Source organism: Rhinatrema bivittatum, chromosome 2, assembly GCF_901001135.1.
Source record: "Rhinatrema bivittatum chromosome 2, aRhiBiv1.1, whole genome shotgun sequence".
NCBI classification, from domain to species: domain Eukaryota; kingdom Metazoa; phylum Chordata; class Amphibia; order Gymnophiona; family Rhinatrematidae; genus Rhinatrema; species Rhinatrema bivittatum.
This window is the reverse complement of record NC_042616.1, coordinates 287061271-287083706: the sequence shown is the minus strand read 5'-3', so window position 1 is coordinate 287083706 and position 22436 is coordinate 287061271. Positions and strand designations below refer to the sequence as shown.

Here is a 22436-nt window from a genome sequence, read left to right as displayed (position 1 = left end):
GCGCACATGCACGCCCGGATCTTAAAATCCACTGCGCATGTGCGAGCGCCCCTTGTATTTTGTAACGCGCACGTGTTATAAAATAGCCGAATCCATGTGCGCGCTGGGAAGCACGCGCGCAAGTTTAAAAATCTACCCCTTAATGTGTAAGCTGGCTTATTTTTCATATATGCATTGGTTCACTTTTTAAAAATAGTGGGTAAAGAAGTGATTTGAATTTGTAAGCGATAACTGATCTTTCATGAGAAGAATATATCTATAAATAAATCAGTATATATTTAATTATGTTTTAGTAAAGTTAATCAAATTATCAAATTAAATCTTCAGGAAGTATTTTATAAAACATCAAGCTTATTGTGAAGGAACATTATGGAACTCTATTCCCCTGGATCTTAGAATGGAACCCAACATCTCAACATTCAAGAAAAGACTCAAGACGTGGCTGTTCACGCAGGCCTTTCCTAACTCCAATTCCATCTAACTTCCTTCTTTCAACACGCTCCGCTAGCATTAGCGTTAATAGCCACCTCTTACAATGTTATTTATACTTATATATAACTATCTGATCTTCATTTCCCTTCTCATTCCAAGTTATTGTTTTCCTTGTTATTTGTAACTGCTTTTCTGCACTATTGTTTAAATGGTAAAGTTTATTATAATTACACCCCTGTTTCTTGTGAACCAGCATGATGGGACCACCGTCTTGAATGTTGGTATATAAAAAAGTTAAATAAAATAAATAAATATTCTTATTAACTGAGATTTTCACTTTTTGTAATGAGTACATCTGGTCCTACAAAATTTCAATTTTTCTATTATCATCTTTCAAGGCTGTCTTCTGAGTAGATATTTTGGAGCTGGTATTCATTGGTGAATTTCTCAAGATCTTCAGAACTACCTGATAGAAATAGTTCAAGCCTAGTAATCACCAGCCGTATCCATTCTAAGGTGGTCTTCTGGGGTTTGCTCAAAATGCAATGTCAAAACAGGATTAGAAGTTCTCGGAATACTTGGCTAGATAATTCCCACAGGGACTCTGGACCCATGGATTTCTCCATCTTACTCCCATCTTCCCCAGGTGATCTCTATAAAGAAACCTATTATGCCAGTTCTCACTTGTATTTGCAAAATCACTACCAGATTTCTCTTTAGCACTGTCATGAATTTCCTCTTCCAAGATGGCTCTTGCAACTTCTTTAGCATCAAATGCCATAAAAACTGCTAGAAGCAGAGGTGGAGCAGGAGTTTTCTGTCTAGAACTATGCATCATCTTGATTTCCAGGAGAGTTGAACTAACACAATGGCTAGCTAAACCTCCCTCAAAACAGCCTAGAGATTCACTGCCAGGAGGAACTGCAAACTTGTTCATGGGTCGGAGGCATCTTGTCATGGAGTATGAGTCCTTTACTGGTGGCATGATGGGTACAGTCCCGGAGGTGAACTAGCTAGGCCCACGCTGACAGCAGACAGACACGCTCAAGTTGGAGCTGGAACTGGGCTTCATCTTTACCGGCCTCTTCCAATGCAGATTGAGCCCTTGGTTTCATAGGATAGTAGGACTAGCTGAGGAACCAGTACGAGAGCAGTCATTTAGCAAGTTGACACAGCTGATGTCAGGGCAGGCAGCAAACAAAAGAGAGTCCTCATCCAAGCAGGTGTCAATGCAGGTGGAAAACAGACGACGATATCCAGGAAGGGGGTCAAGGCAGGCGGCAATCAGGTGACGTAAGAATACAGGCATGGGTCAGATAGCCAGCAGACAGACAGAAAAGCAAGGGCAAAGAGGGTGGAGGAACAAGCCAAGGACTGGGACTAGGCAAGACACAGTCAGACAAGGCAAGGGCTAGAACAGATGAGGCAAAGACAGGCAGGACAAGGACTGGAACAAGCAAGGTGAGGACAGGCAAAGCAAAGCGGGACATGAACTCAACCAGCACCCATCATCAGTCAGCGCCCATGGGAAATACTGGCTTCATGGTCTATAAAAGGGCTACAGGAAGTGCAGGTGGTTTCAGCCAGGCCCTAGGATGCAGCACACTGCAGAAAACTTATGTTGGGAGTGTCTGGACATAAGGGGCATTACACTTGTATGCTGATTTATCATGATAGTGGCGTATCAAGCAGGAGGACAAAAAAAAACTGTCTTGAATGAGGAAGGATATCTTGCAGGCAGTCACACTCTGTGGCAGTGTGGATGGGCTGTTTGGCCTTTTCTACCATCATCTGTTTCTATGTTACTATATAGCCACATTTAGTTGAAAGGGGGGGGGGGGGGGGGGGTTATTTTGCCTGGCAATTCCTGTTTTCTGTATTTTTCCAACTCATTTGGAATGAGTACTGGGATCTTGCCACTATGATCCTCCAAACATAACCATCCGGGGATTTTTCCACCATTTTAACAGACCCTCTTTCCCACCGTTACATTTGTGGTCACTGCAGCAATCATCCTGAGGCCAGAAGCCATGTACAAGAACTCCTTCTGGAACCCTGTGTCATAGGTTTTGGCCTCCAGGTGTTACCTTAAAGCAATGATCATGATTCCCTCCCTTTCACAGTCTGTGAGCACTATTCCCTGCAGTATCACCAACCCCCACCTACCCAGAGTGCAGAAGGACTCAGTTCACAGATTGAATTAGAGACCTCCCACAGACACACTGGGCTGATCCAAAATGGCGTTTTAAAGCATGGGAACAGATAGGTCTTGCAGGAGCTCATACTCCCGATGCAGCTATGTGGTCAGCCATCTTACTGGAACTTTTTCCGGTGTTTCACATTTTCTCAGGAAACTTTAACGGTTGCTTCACTCTTTAGCACCAGGCCCACAGCTAAGATGTTCATCTTAATTTCCATTGTGACACTGAAGAGTAATTGCTGGAATAGCATGTAAAAGTTGAATCAGCAACTTAGAAGTGCTTTGCGTACAGTCCCCAGGTCTTAACATGCTGGCATCTGGTACAACACTTAGAAAAATGTTTGCTATATACATTTTATCCCTCTTGGGACACAGTAACGTGAAAAAACAGTCATAAAGTACTATTACACCAGGTCACAGGAGAAACCGCAGCATGTACATCCGGGGTTTATTCCACTTTTTCATTTCCAGTGGATCTTAGAAACTCTGATAATAACTGGAAGAGACATCATTTTGATTTTCCTAGAACTAGGGCTCTCTGTGCCTTGTATTCTTACAGGGCCTGATAGACAGAAATTCAGGCTTAGAACATTTTCAATGTGAAAGTTCCTTGACACTTTTGTTGAATAAGAGTAATCACATCACATCGTATACTAAAAAAAAAAAAAGGAAACCACAGCCCCGAGGCCCTGTATATCTCAGGAAAGTTGAATGAACTCTCTTTACATGGGATTTTAGAGAAGCCTCTGCTCTGAATCACATAATACATTATGAGTTTCATTACAATATAAATGAACTTCATTATTCCATTTTGAATATGCAAAGTTGTTCCCCTGATGTCAGTAACATCTGGAATTGGGAAAAGGAAGCCATTTGAGGATAAAAAAAATTGAAAAAAATGTGGTCACATTCTAATCACCGTGCTGCTTTTGAAATATGCTCAAAAACACTTGTGCCCCCAATGAGGAAAAGGAAACAAACAGTAATATTTCAATCTTTCTTTCATAAATCAAAGTGAGTTAAAAAAAAACAAACCAAAACAATACAACATAGGATTTAAAGAAGATTCACATGTATGAGAAAATAAAATCTTATCGCAAACCCCCTTTCCCTCACTTCTTTCTAAGCAATAAACATGTCTGAATTCCAGAACAGCCAAGCGTCCTTCTCTGCTACATCCGTCAAACAGAAGCATGAATTGATAACTCTGTCTGCACAGCACAATCGTGAGCAGCACAGCACAGCAAGCAAAGGGGCCTTGCAAACACATGGCCATCCAGACCGACACACCCGCCCATGAAAATCTGATTATGCCCAAGCAAGCCAATTAGGATGGACATGATAGCCTACAGCATGCAATTCATATATAAACGGCCATTCCTTCCCAATCCGAAAATTCAACAAATGGGTCGCAATGTGTGGTTCTTCTCAAATGGAATGAACAGACAAAGTACGCGTTCTGAAAAATCTGAAAATGATTTGGATTTCTCAGCTTGATAGCTAAGAAAATAGCATGCATTATTTACTGGCAGACCCGACACCCCCACAGCCAGCCCCCTGGCTCCTGCTTACTCCTGTCATGGGGGTTTCCTAGATAGAAAGGGGTGGGTTGCTCCAGCTGCACCCAGGTCTGGTTGTACAATGGTGCCGGCTGGCTTTGTGACAGACACCATGTCGTTTTACGGCCATATGCAGGGGCTGGGGGAACTTTGGGGACGCCAGAGGGAGCATTTCTTTTTGTTTGTGGGTTTCTTTTTTTTCAATTTAATGTTTACTTTGGTTTGGCAAATGAACCGAACCAAAATAAACATTAAAAGAAACAACCCCCCCCTCACCAAAAAATGGAAAAACAAAATGAAAATATTTTGTGAGCGCATCTGTACTCCAACAACATGACCTGATGATTAGCTATATGGACTGGTGTGCATTTTTCATGGCCAGAATTATTTGATCTTTTCTGCTGCCTTTGGGCCGGATTTTAAAAACCCTATGGGGTAGATCTTAAAAAAGTACGCGCGCGTGTACTTTTGTTCGTGCAACCGGTGCAAACAAAAGTACCCCGGATTTTATAAGATACGCGCGTAGCCGCGCGTATCTTATAAAATCTGGGGTCGGCGCGCGCAAGGCTGCGCAAAATCGGCAGCCTGTGCGCGCCAAGCCGCGCACAGGCTGCCTCTGTTCCCCCACCTTCCCCTCCCTTCCCCTATCTAACCCACTCCCCAGCCCTAACTAAATCCCCCCTACCTTTGTTGTGCAAGTTATGCCTGCTCAAAGCAGGCATAACTTGCACGTGCACCGCCTCGCTATCCCCCGGCACAGGCCGCAGTGCTGGGGGTCTCAGGACCGCCCTCCCGGCCTGCCCCCAAACCAGCACCATGCCCACGGACCCGCCTCTGACCGCCCCCGGACGCGCCCCCGGACACACCCCTGCACTTCTGACACGCCCCGGACACGCCCCAAGCCGCCCCTTTTATGAAGCCCCGGGACTTGCGCGCGCCAACGGCCTATGCAAAATAGGCGCGCCGGCGAGCGAGTGCCCTGCGCGTGTAAATCTGGCAGGATTTATGTGCGCAGGGCTTTTAAAATCTACCCCATGCGCGTAAATCCAGAGGATTTACGCGCATTGGGGGGGTTACGCGCACCAGGCCTATTTTATAAAGGCCCGGTGACATGCGTAAAGCCCCGGGATGCATCTAAGTCCCGGGGCTTTACAAAAGGTGCGGTCTGGGGGCGGGGAGGTCTGGGGGTGGTCTGAGGCAGGGCCAGAGGCATCCGGCACAGTGGCCATTTGCTGCTGTCGGAGGATCATGTGCCGGCAGGCTGCTGGCACGTGCAACTTGTGCCTGCCTCCAGGCAGGCGCAAAAGATTAAATAAAAATTTGGGGGGGATTAGGTTAGGGTTAGGGGGTGGAAAGGCTAGGGGAAAGGGGTGGGAAGGCCAGGTTAGGGGGAGGGAATGGGGTGATTTTATAACATGCGCGCACTTGCGCGTGCATGTTATAAAATCGGGCGTACATGTGTGTACACCGGGTAGCGCACGCACATGTACACCTGTGCGTATGTTTGAAAATTCACCCCTTTGAGAGCAGCTTAGAAACATAATAAGAAAAGTGTTTTCCAGTAGATCAAAAGTAAGTGACCAGAGAGGAAGGCAGTTGTCTTGCTGTATGACCGAGGAGTTAAGAGGATTATCAAAGATACGGCCATCACAGATAAACTGAATGATGTCTTTGAAGAACTGGTTTCCAACAAGGAGGATGTCAGGGTGAAGCACTGACCAGAGGTTTTCCTTAGGGGTGATGCACTTGAGGTGCTATAGGACATCAGTGTGAAGTGGGAAGAAGCAATAAGAATTATGGATAAATTAAACAATAACAAGTTCCCGGGATCAGATGGAATCCACCCCAGAGTTCTGACAGAACTAAAACTAGAAATTGCAGACACACTTACACTGATTTGAAATTTGTCGTTAATGATGTGGCTACAGTACCAGAGGACTGAAAGGTGACCGATATGACTCCAATTTTTAAGAAGGATTCTGGGCAGAACAGAGGAAGTTATAGACCTGTAATCCTGATGTTAATACAGGGTAAGATGGGGGAGACAATTATCAAAAACAAAATCATTAAACAAATAGAAGAAAACAATATAATTAGGACTAGCCATCACGTAGTTCAGGAAGGCAAGTAGGGGTACACAAATGAAGAGAATTCATCAAAATTATAACTAGACATATAGATGCTGATGAACCAGATGACAGTGCTTGGATTTAAAAAAAGGCATTTGACAAAGTACCATAAGAGAGATTTCTTAGGAAACTTGAGTGCTGTGCACAATTCTCGTCACTCAGTCTTTAATAGGATGTGGCTGAGCGTAAGAAGGTATAGAGAGAAAGGCAACCAGAATGAAAAGAAGATTGCAGCATCTCTCACACAAAGAAAGGTTGAAAAAGTTAGAGCTTTTTAGCTTGGAAAAGAGAAGACTGAAGGGGGGACATCATAGAGGTCCACAAGATCATGAGTGGAAATAGAGCAACCTACGAGCCAGCAGTTGTTTACCCTGACCAAAAACAGTAGGACCAGGGGCATCTAATGAAACTGTATGTTAGCAAGAAAATATTTCTTTAGTCAGTAATTAAACTGTGGAATCTGATGCTGTGGGATGTAGTCATAGCAGGCAGTACAGCAGGCTTCACGAAGGGTCTGGATGTGTACCTTGGGTGGAGGCTGGGTTGTTATACTCTAGTTTGGGTCTGCTGATAATTTTAACCACTATGGGGCTACCATCAGCATAGGATACTTGGCTGATCTTATGTTTTTATGTGGTATAATAGTAAACTATGCTAATGTACATTGTTAGTCAACAAGCCCCATTTGTGTTAATGTGCATTAGTGACGTTCAATTAACTGGCCCCTAAATGTACTGCAATAATGAATGTTGAACATATTTTAGTATTTAGGCTATTGCTATTTAGGAATCAGAGTAACAAAAATCTTTCGGTAAAGTCACCATGTGAACTGTTGACCTCTTTCTCCAAAACAATGCAAATATTTCTTCTTTCTGCAAGGAACATTTAGTTTCCTTACTAACTGGAGTGAACCAAGTTTTAAGGGAGGAACAGAGAGATTAGTGAATAGAGGGTGGGTTCTGAGCTACCCCATGTGGGAGAAAGATGGTGCATTCTTGAGCCTTTATATACCCCTGCCACCATCTTAGGGCGTGGATTCTTAGTTTTATTTTCCTGCATTGCCCTTTTGAAGGACAGCTCTGCTTGTGCATTCCCTCTTTTTGTTTATTTATGGGCAGGAACTCTGATGGTTTTCTTCAGAGAGGCCTGGGTAAACAGGAGTGGAAACAAAATGTCTTAACCCGTTTTTTTCAGTCCAGAGTTTAGGAGAACTTTTGTTGCTGGAGAAAGAAGTTTTTCCACCTTTCCTTTCTCTTATTCAGTTTCCTGTTTTTGTCTGTGTTTTTATCAACTGAGGATCCTAGGACCCAGGGAGTCAGAATTTGGATGGATTTGGAGGAGTACTGTCTTTCACCTAGAAAGACCCTGAGGAGTAGCTGTGTCAATGAGAGGAATGGATTCCCATCTATTGCCAGAGAGAAGAAGTGAAGAACCATTTCTTCTGAGACTTTCCAATATGGTCCCAGGCGAGGCATATTATGAAAGAGAAGAGTAAAGGCCGTAACATACATGCAACTGATGGGAAGGAAAGAGAATACTGAAGACTACTGGAGAGGTATGCAATAACTGGGACTTTTTATTCAGAATGGGAAGGCTCTGATGTAGATTTTTGTTATTGGGAGTAAAGGGAAAGAAGACAAACTTAAACTGTTAAGGGATTGGCTATTATAAATTCTGAAGATATTTACTAGAAGGGAAAGGTCACAAATTTATTGCATCTTTCAATGATGTACGTCAATTTAATCCCTCAACAAAATGCAGAAAATGCAAGTGATTACATACCTATTAACAAAAAGGCATAATGACAGTTTTTACTGGGGCCTCATAATAAGCACTCCCAGTATAGATATCTTCATTGCTTTATATATAATCACTGGTCCAACTGAAGCTGACGACTTCTGAAAAATGTGTATACCAGTGTGAATATTGGGGCAGGGCTATTCAGCCTAATCTATGTTTTACATTTTTTAACATACTGAGGGAGAGGGGAGAATTGACCATTGTTCATCTGCTGTTTTTTTTTGTTTGTTTGTTTTTTTAAATATTCAGCAAGCCAGTTAGTGGCAAATTTACTTTAGCTAAATATGTGTAGTGGAATACTTACCCAGTTAAGTTTTTCTTTGCTTCCACTGCACAGTTTATAAAATACTGGAATCAATCTCCACACATGCACTTACTCATAGAAATGCTATACCATAAATAGATTTTAAAAGTTAGGCTTCCTCAGTATCGGAACCGGACCGTTGAAAGGCGCCAAGCCAGCAGGCGCCGCACACTGTGCATCGCGTGCCGAAGGGGCGTGACAAAGGGGCACTCCCCTTTGTGCACCCCTTCATGCACCCCTTAGTGTTAACCATTCCCTTGTTTTTATCTCCCTTGTTAACAATTTCCATGTTTATTATTGTTCAATGTATTGACAAAGGAAAAGCTTGATTTCCTGCATTTTTTGCTGAAATGTAAATCGATGTGATATGTAAAATCGAACACCAGTATATAAAAATAAATAAATAAAAAATAAATATATTCAGGAAAATATTTCATACTGCTTCAACATTCAGGGGTGAATTTTCAAAGGCTTATGCATCTAAAATTTAGCATGTACCCATGCAAGTAGCCTCTACTGGCATGCATGCTATTTTTTAAACTTCAAACAAAAATGTGTAGTTCTGCTGTTCTGCACACATATATGAATGTATAAAGGGGATGGTCTAGGGCAGTGATGGTGAACTCCAGTTCTCGAGTGTCACAAACAGGCCAGGTTTTCAGGATATCCACAATGAACATGCATGAGATAGATTTGCATACAGTGGAGGCAATGCATGTTATCCTCGCTGGTTGTAATTTTGGAGACCTTGTACAATTATTTTTGTGTAAAATGTGAACTTCCTGTAATTGCTTATAATTCTGCAGCTTCATTAGAGAAGAGATTTTGCCCGAGGCTTCAGTCTAATCCTAGTTATTCAATGCAAGTGAGATTGTATAGGAAGAATATCAAAACTCCACATTGACTCAAGATTATATAATAGACAGTGTACATTTATTTATTTATTTATTTATTTATTTATTTATTTATTTAGAATTTTTATATACCAAAGTTCTTGTTGGGAAACAAATCAATCCGGTTTACATAGAACATCAAAATGCCTACGGCCTAGAATCAGTGCCCATGGCTTTACAAGAAACAGATTAAACAGAACCATTCCATAGAACAGTAATATGGTAACTCTCTCTGGGTTTTGAAACAAACCCGAGGCTTTAAATAAAATGATTAAAACAAATACAAAATAAATATAATTTATTTATATATTTAAACAACTTGGTTACAACTACAATTCTCTCACTTGATGACACACACACAGAATTGACTGTGTAACATGGACAAGGATCCCTATTGTGCAGGTAAGACTTTTGAAAGCAGGTTCATCATGAACTAGAAACAGTGGAGATTATAATGAAAACTAAAATAGGCAGATTTCTGAACTTCGACAAAATTGTACTTGAAACTTGAAAGGATCATACGTAAGGAAAAAAATAAGCATTCATCCTTTGCAGAAAAGCGGATAATTATATCATTCTGGTTCTTTCGTACAAAATAAGTACAAGTTTTAGAATGGCTGTATCATAACTGGAAGTTTATTTTCATTTGGGTAAGAGGGACCATTGCACTTGGAGTATTGATTGACTTGTCCTGCTCTCAGCTGCACTAGGCAGTTAAGTGCAGGTGATGAGCTTGTCACTTTGACTGGCAGGGTTGTGGATAAGAAATATACTATGAGAGATGAGATAATGAGAAACACATGGATACTCCATATGCTATGGCATGATTACTGGGGTTTCCTCAATTTGCTGTAATTGTCTTATTTTCACAGTATGTTTCACATATTTTGGCAATCTCTCTTGGCAATTCATATTTGGTTTGGTTGTTTTGTATACATTTAACTCTATCTCGATGGCAGTTTTTATGCAAAGGAGAATGTGTGTTATGAGAATGTGTGCATAGTGTATACAGATCCAAAACACAAATTTGAGGTAATTCTTTAGAGAAAAATTATTTTAAAGATGGATATTCAGATTTAATTCATGGATTCAAAACAGGCCTCATTCATTTGAAAGCAAAAAAAAAAAAAAAAAAGATGATAAAATGGAAGGATTATATAATCTAAAGACTGTTGTTAAAAACATTTAAAGCTTACAAAAGCATAACAGAGTGGATCGCACATGCTTTTCACTTCTGGCTTCCTCTAGGAGCATCTTTGATTTTATTAAATTAGACAACCAGTAAAAGACCTATGAATCTATCGAGAACTATCTTTGCTATCGGTTCTTCTTTTCTTTGCTGTTGCAAGAACTCACAAAGACTGGGCACTTAAAGGTAAATTTTAAAAGCCTGGCATGCACATCAATTAGGAGATGTGCAAATATGTCAAGCTGGTGCATGCTGAACGGATTTTAAAAGTCATCTGGATATTTGCATACTTGCCTGTGAGGTAGATTTTAATAAAGTACGCCCACGCGTACTTTTGTTCGCGCACCAGGCGCGAACAAGAGTACGCCGGATTATAATAGATATGCACATAACCGCACGTATCCTTTAAAATCCGGGGTCGCGCTCGCAAGGCTGTGCAAAATCGGCAGCCTGCGCGAGCCGAGCCACGCAGCCTGCCTCCGTTCCCTCCGAGGCCGCTCCGAAATCGTACCTTCCCCTACCTAACCCACCCCCCCAGTCCTATCTAACCACCCTTACTTTTGATGGCAAAGTTACGCCTGCCCGAGGCAGGCGTAACTTGTGCGCGCCGGGCCTGCCGCCGGCGCGCGATTCCCCGGCCCGGGAGAAGTTTCGGAGGCCTCGGTCACACCCCCGGGCCGGAACCACGCCCGCGGCCCCGCCCCAGGTGACGTGCTGCCGCGACACGCCCCCGACACGCCCCCCAGGAAAGCCCCTGGACTTACGAGCGTCCTGGGGCTTGTGCGCACCACCGAGCCTATTCAACATAGGCTCAGCATGCGCAGGGGGAGCATGTGCGTATCTTACACGCGTACCCCTTTGAAAATCTTCCCCACTGTGTGCACAAATGAAAAGTTTTAAAAAGGAGGTGGGGAATGGGTGTGGTCTGGGCGGGGTATGGGCATTCCGGGATTATAACCTAAAATTTCACGTAAATACTTAAGCGCATTGTCGTGCACTGGGGTGCCCTGCCACGTAATTTTACTTCTACTATGTATGATGTGTAACTTATAAAACAAAACAATCTGAGCAGGTCAGTGGGATTTTAAAGGTCAGAGCTAACGTGGGAGAAAGAAGGCTAATAAACTAGGGAGGTTTGGAAGTCCTATCCCTTAACTGGGTGATCTGGGAATTAACAGGGAAAACAGGCAATGGCGTCGGCGCAAGTGCCTTTTAAAATCCCCCCACTTATGAGGTAGAAGCAGCATTTGCATGAACAGGTGTGCACACTTAAAAATGCACGCACGTGTGCGTGCGGTCAGGCTATTTTATAAGATGAGCGCATGTTATAAAATGGATGCATCCCTGCTTGCGGGCTGACGAACGCGCAGACATGTGCGCCCATGTGCCGCTTTGAAAGTTATCGTGCTCTATCTACAATGTATTCCAATCTGGTTCTCGGCCAAAGACAGCAACATCCCCAACCAGAATGGGTTTTCATCTTTTTTTTTTTTTTTTTTTTGCTGCATGGTGAAGTGGAAGAATGAGTTGGCTTATACGATCTCTATTTACAAACTGAGTAGCACTCAGTACTAGGCTGCTGAATAGCACCTCCCCAAAATGCTTTATAACCCACAGAGGAAGTCACAGAAAAGGGTTAAAGAGATACAGGAAACTTCTTCAGACTTAAATGACAGCATCCAATAGCATGAAAAAATGCTATAGACTCTTTCACGTTCTTTTCTGGTGCCTACATGTTCATTTCTTCAGAAAGTAAAACTTGCCACATTTCAAGTACCATACAGCATACAATACAAACCGTGTTTTGAGAACTAGGGTGGTAGAGATATGAACATGGTGAACAAAAGTGACATTATGCTATTACTCTGTAGCCAAAATGACATCTACAATGAAATCTCTCTAAATTCAATTCATTTCCAAAGACAGAGGTAGATACATATTTGGGGGGGGGGGGGGTGCAGCCCAAAAATTGTCCTTTATTTCATTTCATTTCCTTTTTTTTTTCATTTTGCCTTTTTTTTCTTTCGTGTTATGCCATTTTGTTTTGGTGTACAGCAACATTTTTTAGTGTGCATAAAATATGAATGAATTCACTCTAAATTTATTGGGGTAGATTTTATAAATTTACGCGGGCGTACTTTTGTTTGTGCACCAGGCGCGAACAAAAGTACGCTGGATTTTATAAGATACGTGCGTAGCCGCGCGTATCTTATAAAATCCGGGGTCGGCGCGTGCAAGGGGGTGCACATTTGTGCAACCTGCGCGCACTGAGCCCTGCGCGCGCTGCCTGTTCCCTCCGAGGCCGCCTCGGAGGGAACTTTCCTTCCACCTCCCCTCACCTTCCCCTCCCTTCCCCTACCTAACGACCCCCACCCGGCCCTATCTAACCCCCTCCACCTTTGTTGGCAGATTTAGGCCTGCCAAAAGCAGGTGTAAATCTGCGCGCGCCAGCGGGCTGCTGGCGCGCCATCACCCGACCCAGGGGCTGGTCCGGAGGCCTCAACCACGCCCCCGGGCTGGCATCACACCCCCGACACGCGTCCCGCCCCTCCCCGAAATTTGTGCCGCCCACCCAACATGCCCCCAACACGCCCCCTTTGCAAAGCCCTGGGACTTACGCGCATCCTGGAGCTTGCGCGCACCGCCGAGCCTATGCAAAATAGGCTCGGCGCGCGCAGTGGGGGTTTGGGGTAGGTTTTCGGGGGGTATGCGCGTATCTTACGCGCGTACCCCTTTGAAAATCTACCCCATTATGTACACATTTATGAGTTAATTTTCAAAGGCGTTTTGCATGTAAAATTAGCATATATGCACATAAATAGCTAGTATTCACGTACATGCTATTTTATAAACCTTGAAATTACGTGAACAATTTCAGTTTCATGTGCACATTTGCCTGTGTATAAAAAAGACATTTTTGGGATGTTCTGGGATGGGGGTAAGAAGTTCGCATGAAAATTGCTAGTGTAGCAGAGATTTATGTGAATACATTAGGCAACTTATTTGTGCAATTTTACATCTGCTATTGAAGCAGCGCAACTGATATCAGACTCGTCTGTTGCCTGTTATCTTTGGGAGGAAGATCTGGGTGAAATGGGGGGAGCTCAGGGTGAAATGCTAAGAGGGTCTTGGACAACTGGAGATGGACTGGGTGAACTGGAAGAGGTATCGGTTAACTGATGATTTCATGTACGCAAGCATATTTTAAAATATACCTACTTCCATGTATATATCAGTTTTACAAGTATATATTTTTCAAGCATAAAATATCTGCGTGTATGTTTATAAAATAAAGTGTGTGCTTTAAATGCATTGCAAAATATGATGGTAACCTTCAAATGGGTGCACGGGTACCCATTTACATATGCATTTGGGCACACAGACAGATACATGGCAATTTTATATCCTGTGCACACATAGGCACGTATGTCATAAAATAGCCCTGGTGCGCATATGTATGCTCCTAATATTAAGCTTGTGTGTGCACAACCATGTAAGATGGCTTTGGGATGTGCAAGTGAGGGAATTTTATAACAGATGCGCATCCAGCCCATTACCATTTTCACCAGTTCGTCTACCAGTTTGTCCAGTTTAGAGCTAAGTCCTTCTAACTCCTCGGTTCTTTAGCCTGCACTCCCCCCCCGCCCCCCCCCCAGTTAATCCAGTCCCCCTCAAACATTTCATAGATGCCTGGAAATAATTTTATAAAGACTTACACATCCTCCTTAGCAGAAGTAAATTTGCACTCAAATATACCTGGCGCACACCCAGGCATGTAGCTAGTTGTGTGCATATTTCTTGGCCCCACCCTGGAATGCCCATGCCCATGCCCCGCCCACATCCCACCCCTTTTTTCACCAATGCAAGATATTCCCACATCAGTACTTATGCGCGCGGCTCATAAAATCATGTGGATACGTGCATGTGCTAGATGTGCACAAATCTCCCGATTTTGGCGCACCCAGCTTTTAAAGTTCACTTTTGTTTGCGCATACTGAAACATTTATGCATATAGTGGGGGTTTATTTTATAATCTGCACGTACCAGATAATGCAGATTATGAAATACTATCGTAGATCTCCACATGTACATATACACACATATATGTGGCAACGAAGAGTTGTTTACAAGTTTTCCTTTTAGTAAGTAAATGCATATTTGATTTTGTGCGCACTAAATGAAATGAAATGCAAGAAACAAAAGCTCATCAATGGTAAATATTAAATATATTTGCTACAGGTGAAAACAAAATTCAAGCTGCAAAAATGGCTAAATGTTTGAATGGGTGGGACTGAATCTGTAACAGATTTCTTATCTCTAGCATGAACATCTAAAATCTTACTCAAGCTGGACTGTGGAATCATACACAGTTTAAAAGAGAAACAACTCACCATCAGCCCCCAAACAAATCCTCCGTCCAGCACATAAAACAGAAATCAGGCAGCACTTTCAACAAAAATGTCAATTTATTTGGGCATTTCTTTAAAACAGGTTACACTAATTCTCTTCAGAGGGGATTTTTGGCATCAAAAAACAAGACTCAGTAAAATTTGCAAGGGAAGTAAAGAATTGTGGTTGCTGTGTTGGATAAGTGGAATTTAAGGTCAATAAACAAGCTGAGGTGATATCTTTTTATTGGATTAACTTAATACATCTGTGACAAGCTTTCCAGAGTTATCCATTCTTCATCAGGTCAGTGAAGAAACAGAGTAATTACACTGGATTTAAATAGCACAGAGTCATCATGGCCTTAGGCTGTTTACATGTGTCAATAAAGTTCAGTAAAGGAAAGGAGGAGGGAATGGGATGCCAGAGGTGATGAGACTTACGGGCCGATTCAGTAAAAACGTGGGAGAGCGGACATTCGTCCGCTCTCCCGGCGCGCGCACCAGCTACTCACCGGTGCGCGCAATTCAGTATGTAAATTAGGTGGTGCGGTAGAAACGGGCAAAAGGAGGCGCTAGGGACACTAGCGCATCCCTAGCGCCTCCTTTTAGCCCGAAATGGCGGTTGTCAGCAGGTTTGACAGCCGACGCTCAATTTTGCCGGCGTTGGTTCTCGAGCCTGCTGACAGCCATGGGCTCGGAAACCGGACGCCGGCAAAATTGAGCGTCTGGTTTTCGGCCCAACAGCCGCCGGCCCAATTTAAATTTTTTTTTCTTTTTTTTTTTTTTTACTTTTTACACCCTTCGGGACCTCCGACTTAATATCACTATGATATTTCCCGGTGCCGGTAGAAACTAGTGCCTACCTTTGGGTAGGCGCTAATTTCTGAAAGTAAAATGTGCGGCTTGGCTGCACATTTTACTTACTGTATCCCACGGGCATACCTAATAGGGCCATCAACATGCATTTGCATGTTGAGGGCGCTATTAGGTGCCACGGGTTGGACGCGCGTTTTTCGCCCCTTACTGAATAAGGGGTAAGGGAAAACACGCGTCCAAGGGCCTGTTAAAGAGTACACAATAATGGAAAACATTTGAAATCAGGGTGATCAAACACTGTGAAACAAACACAAAAGGACTTAATTACACTGGCTTTCTCACACATATCAGATAGAGGCCCTTTCAACTGCAAAGCTGCACTGTCTCATCACACTGAATGTCGGTGTTTATCCATCTTAGGGGCTGATGCAATACAGTGCACTCTGCCGAGCGCACTGTATAACCCGCAGTTGGACACGGGATAAATAGGCGCTAATCCACCCCCTAATGCAGTAGGGGGATTAGCGCCTATTTAACGTGCGTCCGACACAGAGTGAATGAGATAGCGCTCATTCACATGCAAATGCATGTGAATGAGCGCTATTACTCATTCACTCCGCATGCAAAAAGATAAATGTGTGTCTCAAACGCACATTTATTGCTCAGCTATTAACGCCTGCCTGGAGCAGGCGTTAATAGCTGAGGGCAGGTAAAAGAAGTACAGAAAAGCAGAAAAAAACAGCTTTTCTCTACTGCTTTTTTAAAGTAAAAAAAAAAAAATAAAATAACTCGGCAGACCACCGAGTTATGAAGACCGACGCTGGTAAACTCGGCCTCTGTTTTCATAACCGGCCATCTGCCAGTAATGAAAACGGCCGCCAAATTTTCATTACTGGCAGACAGGCAGGTTTTGAAAACTGAGGCCGAGCTTACCGACGTCGGTCTTCATAACCGGCAGCCATGGTGGCTTGCGTGAGCAAGGAGGCACTAAGGTCGCGCAAGCGACCCTAGCACCTCCTTCCTAGCGCGACCCCCTAATTTACATATTGCATGGCGCCCCCCTTGCGGGCGCCATGCATGCATTAAGAAAGCAGGCGCTGAAAATTCAGCGCCTGCTTTCCGCGAACATTATTGCATCGGCCCCTTAGTTAGCCAGGTAGCTGACTCCACCCTGCCTCCAATTTATCTAGCCAACTTTTCAACCAGATAATAAGTTCATTGGCTTAATACCGGGCAGTGAGTGTAGCTGGATATTGAAACAGAGATATTTGTCCAGGTAAGTCTAAGCTTAGCCATTTAAATTGCACCATATATGGACCTCACATACATTTCCTGTAGCTTCTTATTTGTCCTGTGTTAGTAAAGAAAAGTATTCTGGCCAGCCTGGAAGCTCAGTGGCAACTGCTGTGCACTCCCATATACAAGCTCCCTGGTTCTCTGCCCAGATCAGGTCTTCTGCACCCCAAATTAGCTAGGGCTGGGGTTGCTGTTGTGGGAAAGGAGTCATGTTCTTTCGACAGAGGTGACACCAGGTGACCAGACGTAGAAGGAGTCCTCATCCATGCCTCCCAGCCTCAGGAATATTATTGTAATGATCAGCCTAAGAACTGTGGGAAGGTCTCTTAAAATAGGGAAGAAATTCCTAGGTAGTTACAAATGAAGGCTCATTACACCAGGATCTCAACTGAGCTGGAAGGAAGAGGAGAACGGAGTTGCTATTTGGCCAACAATACCACCACCTGACACTACAGTGTCCGGCATGCTTCAAAGCATGAGTTGAGCACCATGAGTCAGAGGAGAATGCAGCTCAGGGCACTGTTGCTTTTCTCTTCCTCTTGCCAGCCCAAATTGGTGTGGAGAGGGGGAAGGAGGTCAGAAAGGATGTGAATCATCAGGTAGAGGCGCAGAAAGGAGGGAATTGGTAGGGAGAAGGGAATCAGAAGGGTGAGGGGGACGGTCAGTTGGGGGAGGAGGATCAGAGGTGGGCTGAAGGGAATGTTACTGGGTTGCCACTGGGAAATGTGCTTGTGGTCATATTACACGGATATTATACGACTTACATTGGTTACCTATTCAATGAAGAATACAATTCAAGAATATGTTAGTTTTTAAGGCCACTAACAGCCTCATCCTGGGGTGTTTTAATTCTGTTTTAAAGATTTATCAGCCTGTAAGAACCTTAAGATCCTCATTCTGCAGCCTGCTAGATGTGCCTTCCATGAAGCAAGCCAGATTGGATGAACCCCAGAAAGGCTGTTTTCTGTGGCTGGTCCCACTCTGTGGAATTCATTACCAGAGGAACTGAAGTTTGAAACATCTGTTGTCAGGTTTATAAAGTTGCTTAAAGTGTTTTTAATCACACAGGCTTTTGAGAGATAAACTGATTAGTGTGCCTGACAAAAGCAGTTTTTGTCCTGCAGCGACGAGTTTAAATTATGTACATAGGTGCTTGAGGATTGCCATGGTTGATGTTGTTACTTCACGCTTGGGTCTTATTGTCATGCAATGCTGTTTTTTAAATATCTATTTATTTTTAGATAAACATCAAGAAAAAACTTGATAAAAGAAAAGAAAATCTTAATAGAACCTTCAGAACTAAGAAAAATATAACAATTAGTCCTCAACTGAGGGAAGAAGCTTTGAGGAACACACAATAGTTATAATAATGTCAAATCTAAATTTAAACAAGCTCTCTAAGATTACCTAGAAATAAGGACAGAAGTTGAAGAGGTTGCCAACTGTCCAGAATTTTTCTGGATTGTACAGATTTTTGAGGTACTGTCCTGAAAAAGGAGCAGTGGCTGCAGCGAGCCATCTCCCCTCAATATAGTCCTTACCCTTAAAAGCTCTGTGCTGAGGGTGGAGAAGAGCTGCTGCGCATGGCCCTGATATCCACTCTCCTCTCAGATCCTCCTTAAAGGCAGGGGATGGATGGAGAGTGCAAATACAAATAGGAATAAATCTGGACCAATGGTGCTGTTCAACTCAGATGCGGCCTGCGCAGCACCTTCCTCCCCCCCCCCCCCCAAGGAGTAGGAAGGCTGGAAGAAGAAGAAGCGTTTGCAATGAGAAGCAGAGTGGCTACAGGGCTGCCGGAAGCAATGTCCTCCTCTCACCTCCCCTTCAGCAGTGAGGAGAAGTGCAGCTGTGGGCTACAAGAAGCATCCACCCCTCCCACCGCCCATCCTTTGCAGTGATAAGCTGCACGCCCCACAGGCCACAAGAAGCATCAGCCTCCTCCTCCTTTACCTGAGTAAAGAGCAATGCAGCTGCAGGGCCACTTGAAGTATCTGCCTTCTCCCGCCACTCCCAACCCCACAGCTGGTCCCTGGAACTCAAAGGCTCAACCAATGGGGAATGAAGTTGGTATAGGTGAAGCCCTTAATCCAGTCCTAAGAGCGACTCCACCAGCTGTTGGCATGGGCCTAGTAGGTTCACTTGCTAGGCTGCATCAACCATGCCTCAGCGCAAGGACTCAAATCCATGACACTGCCTCTCTAGAACAGGGCAGAGTTGTCTCACCAATCTTAATTTCAATTAGGCATTCCATGCTGCCAAGTTAATCTGTGTCTCCACAGACATACCTGAATCTATCTTAACCCCACCAATGATTTTACGTCGGTAACTGGAGTAAAAGACACCATCAATTGTCATTGAAATAAATAGGTCAGTCCCCCTCCCCCCCCCAGAACCTCAACAATTCTGTTTTAGCACAATTCAGGGCCATCTTGCTGTTAGCCAACCATTTCACCACCATTTTTAAACAATCATTCAATTGACGTAGGACTAAAGTAGGCACAGCTTTTATTCCAAATTTTTAAGGCAGACTTAAGCATCTAAGTCCATCTTGATAATTTGTGGATTGTTCCATATACATACAACAGCAATATCCATCAAGCCATATACAACTGATGACCCTGGTTTACCAAGACAGGATAGAAGTAGGAGTTCTTTCTTGACTTCCATATCTGGTAGTGATAGGATGGGACTGTCTGAATTTCAAAATCCTGTGGAACCAACTCATGTCCGGTTCACCCACCCCCAGCAATGAAGAACTGGCATTTTCAGAGCTCTTCTCTTTAGAAGATCCTGACTTGTATCATTAAGATTCTAACATTCCTAAATCCTAGAGGCAACACCAATGGGGAAAATACAATTATGATACTAATTCCAGAGCCACCGGGGAGGAGGTGTCAGAGTCAGGGGAAGGGCAGACAACTACCCAAAATAGCATATCTAATCCTTTTGAGTAGGAAAATGGGCGTGGCCTAGGACATTTCAGTTGGGGCCAAATGAAGGATGTGACCTTTAAGTCTGCATGGAAGCATATCCAAAGGGTGGATGGAAAGCTAATCCCTGAAGCAGGAGATAAAGATCTCACCCCCCTTAATTTGTAATGAAAGGAGACCTACTTTACCAGGTAGCAAAAGGAAATCAGGAGGGTTAAGTAGTTGTATTTATATTTAATATTTTATTAAAATTTATGAATTGCTTATGCCTAGGGCCTAAGCGTTATATATGGCCACATATATAATAAACAAAAATCAAACTTAAAACAAACTGAAAAACATAAATAATCATAACTCTTCCATGATCAAATAATCACAAAAATTATGAGCAACTGATCTATGCCCAGAAGATGTTATAACTACAAAAGAGCCATGCAAAAGCCAGTCCCAACAAAAAAGAAAGATTTAAGGAATGTTTTGAAGCTTTTTGTATATTTCATGAGTCTTAATGCTTCAGATATCATGTTCCATATGGTGGTTGCAGCCACCGAAAAAACAGTCTCTTGTTACAGCCAACCTCGCTACTCTTGCTGAAGGGACCTTGAGGAGGTCTCTTTGTTGAGATTGAAGGGTTTGTGTTGGTTGAAAAATCCAAAGTAGGAAATTTATCCATGAGAGAGTTGCTAACACTAAGCAATTTGTAGGTAATAAAAAGTATTTTACAGTGATTTAAAAAATGCACAGACAACCATTGAAGCTGGAACAGTGTTGGAAAAATGTGATCTGAACATTTTTTGCTGCTAATTAGGCAGGCTGTAGAGTTCAAAAATAGCTATAGTGGCTTCAATGATAGAACAATTCGTAGTTCCTGAACCCTATCATCAGCAGGTCCTGCAATTAGCACATAGCTACCTATAGGGGGCTACCTGGGCGAGGAAAAAACTAGAGAATATGAGCCCAGTTCCTTTGGCTGGGCATACACCGAGAGGCCCAGTTATGTTGCTAGACCTGCCTGACATGCCAATTAACTAACCTGCTGGGGTGTGGCGAGAGCCCCTTAAAACAATGCTAATTATAGAGACCCTGTTTGAAAGGGTGGGCATGGACCTAGTGAGTCCTTTAGAGAAATCTACCCAGGGAAATATCTTAGTTATCCTTGACTATGCCACAAGATATCCAGAGGCAGTATCTTTGCGGAACATAAAGACCCAGATGGTAGCGTCCATTTTAATGGATGTTTTTCCTCAACTTGGGCTGCCAAAGGAAATCTTAACTGATCAAGGAACCCCGTTCATTTCCAAGGTAATGAAAAAAGCTTTGCATCTTACTCAAGGTAAAAACTCTGTGTACCTGGGTATATCATCCGCAGTTGTTGAGAAAATTTGTGGCCAAAGACGGGAAGAATTGGGACTTGTTGCTACCTTATGTGCTGTTCGCAGTCTGTGAAGTACCCCAGAGCTCGATGGGGTTTTCACCTTTTGAAACTGTAGGGGAGGAGACCGAGGAGAATCTTGGATATAGTTTGTGAGACTTGGGAAAAAGAATCAAATCAGGGGCAGAACTGGGAAGAAGAGTTGAATCCAGGGCAGAACCTAGTTGACTACATTATCTGGATGCAAGAACGACTGAAGAAGACTGGGGAAGCTGCCTGCCTATGCTTAGAAAAGACTCAAATACAATCGCCCTGTGTTTCAAAGAATATTCCAGACAGGTGACCGAGTCTGTGTCTGTTTCCCATCTTTGTAAAGCAAGTTGTTAGCCCGCTGGCAAGGTCCTTATGAAGTTTAAGATAAAACTGGGCCTATGGATTTTAAAATTGCCCAGCTGGATAAATGGAAGAAAACTCAGATCTACCATATAAAGACATTAGTGTTAGAAGAGGGGGGCTGGGGAGGGGGGGGGGCAAGGGCCTTGGGCACCAGGCTGTATGGGGCACCCAGGGCAGGGGAATCCATTTCACCCAGGAAAGAAAAGGGCCCACTGCCACGGGGAGAGCCCATCCTGCCCAGTGGCAGAAGAGAAGGAGGACTGCAGCCGCCAGTGGAGCCCATCCTGCCCTACGGCAGAAGAAGAGGCCCATGGCCATCAGAGGAGCCCATCCCACCCAGCGGCAAAAGAGAAAGAGGCCCCTTCCCAGTGGGAGAACCCATTCAAGCTAGTGGCAGAAGAGGAGGCGGCCCATGGTTACCAGGGGAACCTATCCCACACAGCAGCAGAAGAGGAGGAGGCCCACAGCCACCTAGAGTGTATGTGGTATGTGCATGAGAGCATGTCTGTGGGGGTGTGTGTGTGAGAGCATATCTGTCTGTGTGAGCATGTCTGTGTGAGTGTGAAAGCATGTTCTGTGATTCAACATGAGTGTATGTATGAGAGAGAGGAGAAAGACTGTGAGCAATAGTCTCTCTCCTCTCCCCTGCTAATCCACAACAATGTTGGGGCATCTAGAAATCAAAAGATCACAGGTATGGACAGCAGGGGTTTTATCTTTTTTTTTTTT

At 43.6% G+C, this 22436-nt stretch overlaps 1 protein-coding gene and 1 long non-coding RNA gene across 2 annotated transcripts in view; one reads left to right on the top strand and one right to left on the bottom strand.

Annotated features, from left to right (window-relative positions):
• The window catches only part of LOC115084566, a 47063-nt gene extending 46673 nt beyond the window's left edge, over positions 1–390 (top strand). The window contains exon 5 of the long non-coding RNA XR_003854596.1: positions 328–390. This is a non-coding gene — a long non-coding RNA (uncharacterized LOC115084566). The remainder of the gene's footprint in view (positions 1–327) is intronic.
• Positions 1–22436, bottom strand: part of CNTNAP2 (contactin associated protein like 2) — a 2918762-nt gene that overhangs the window by 465346 nt on the left and 2430980 nt on the right. The gene's annotated exons all lie outside the window — the stretch shown is intronic.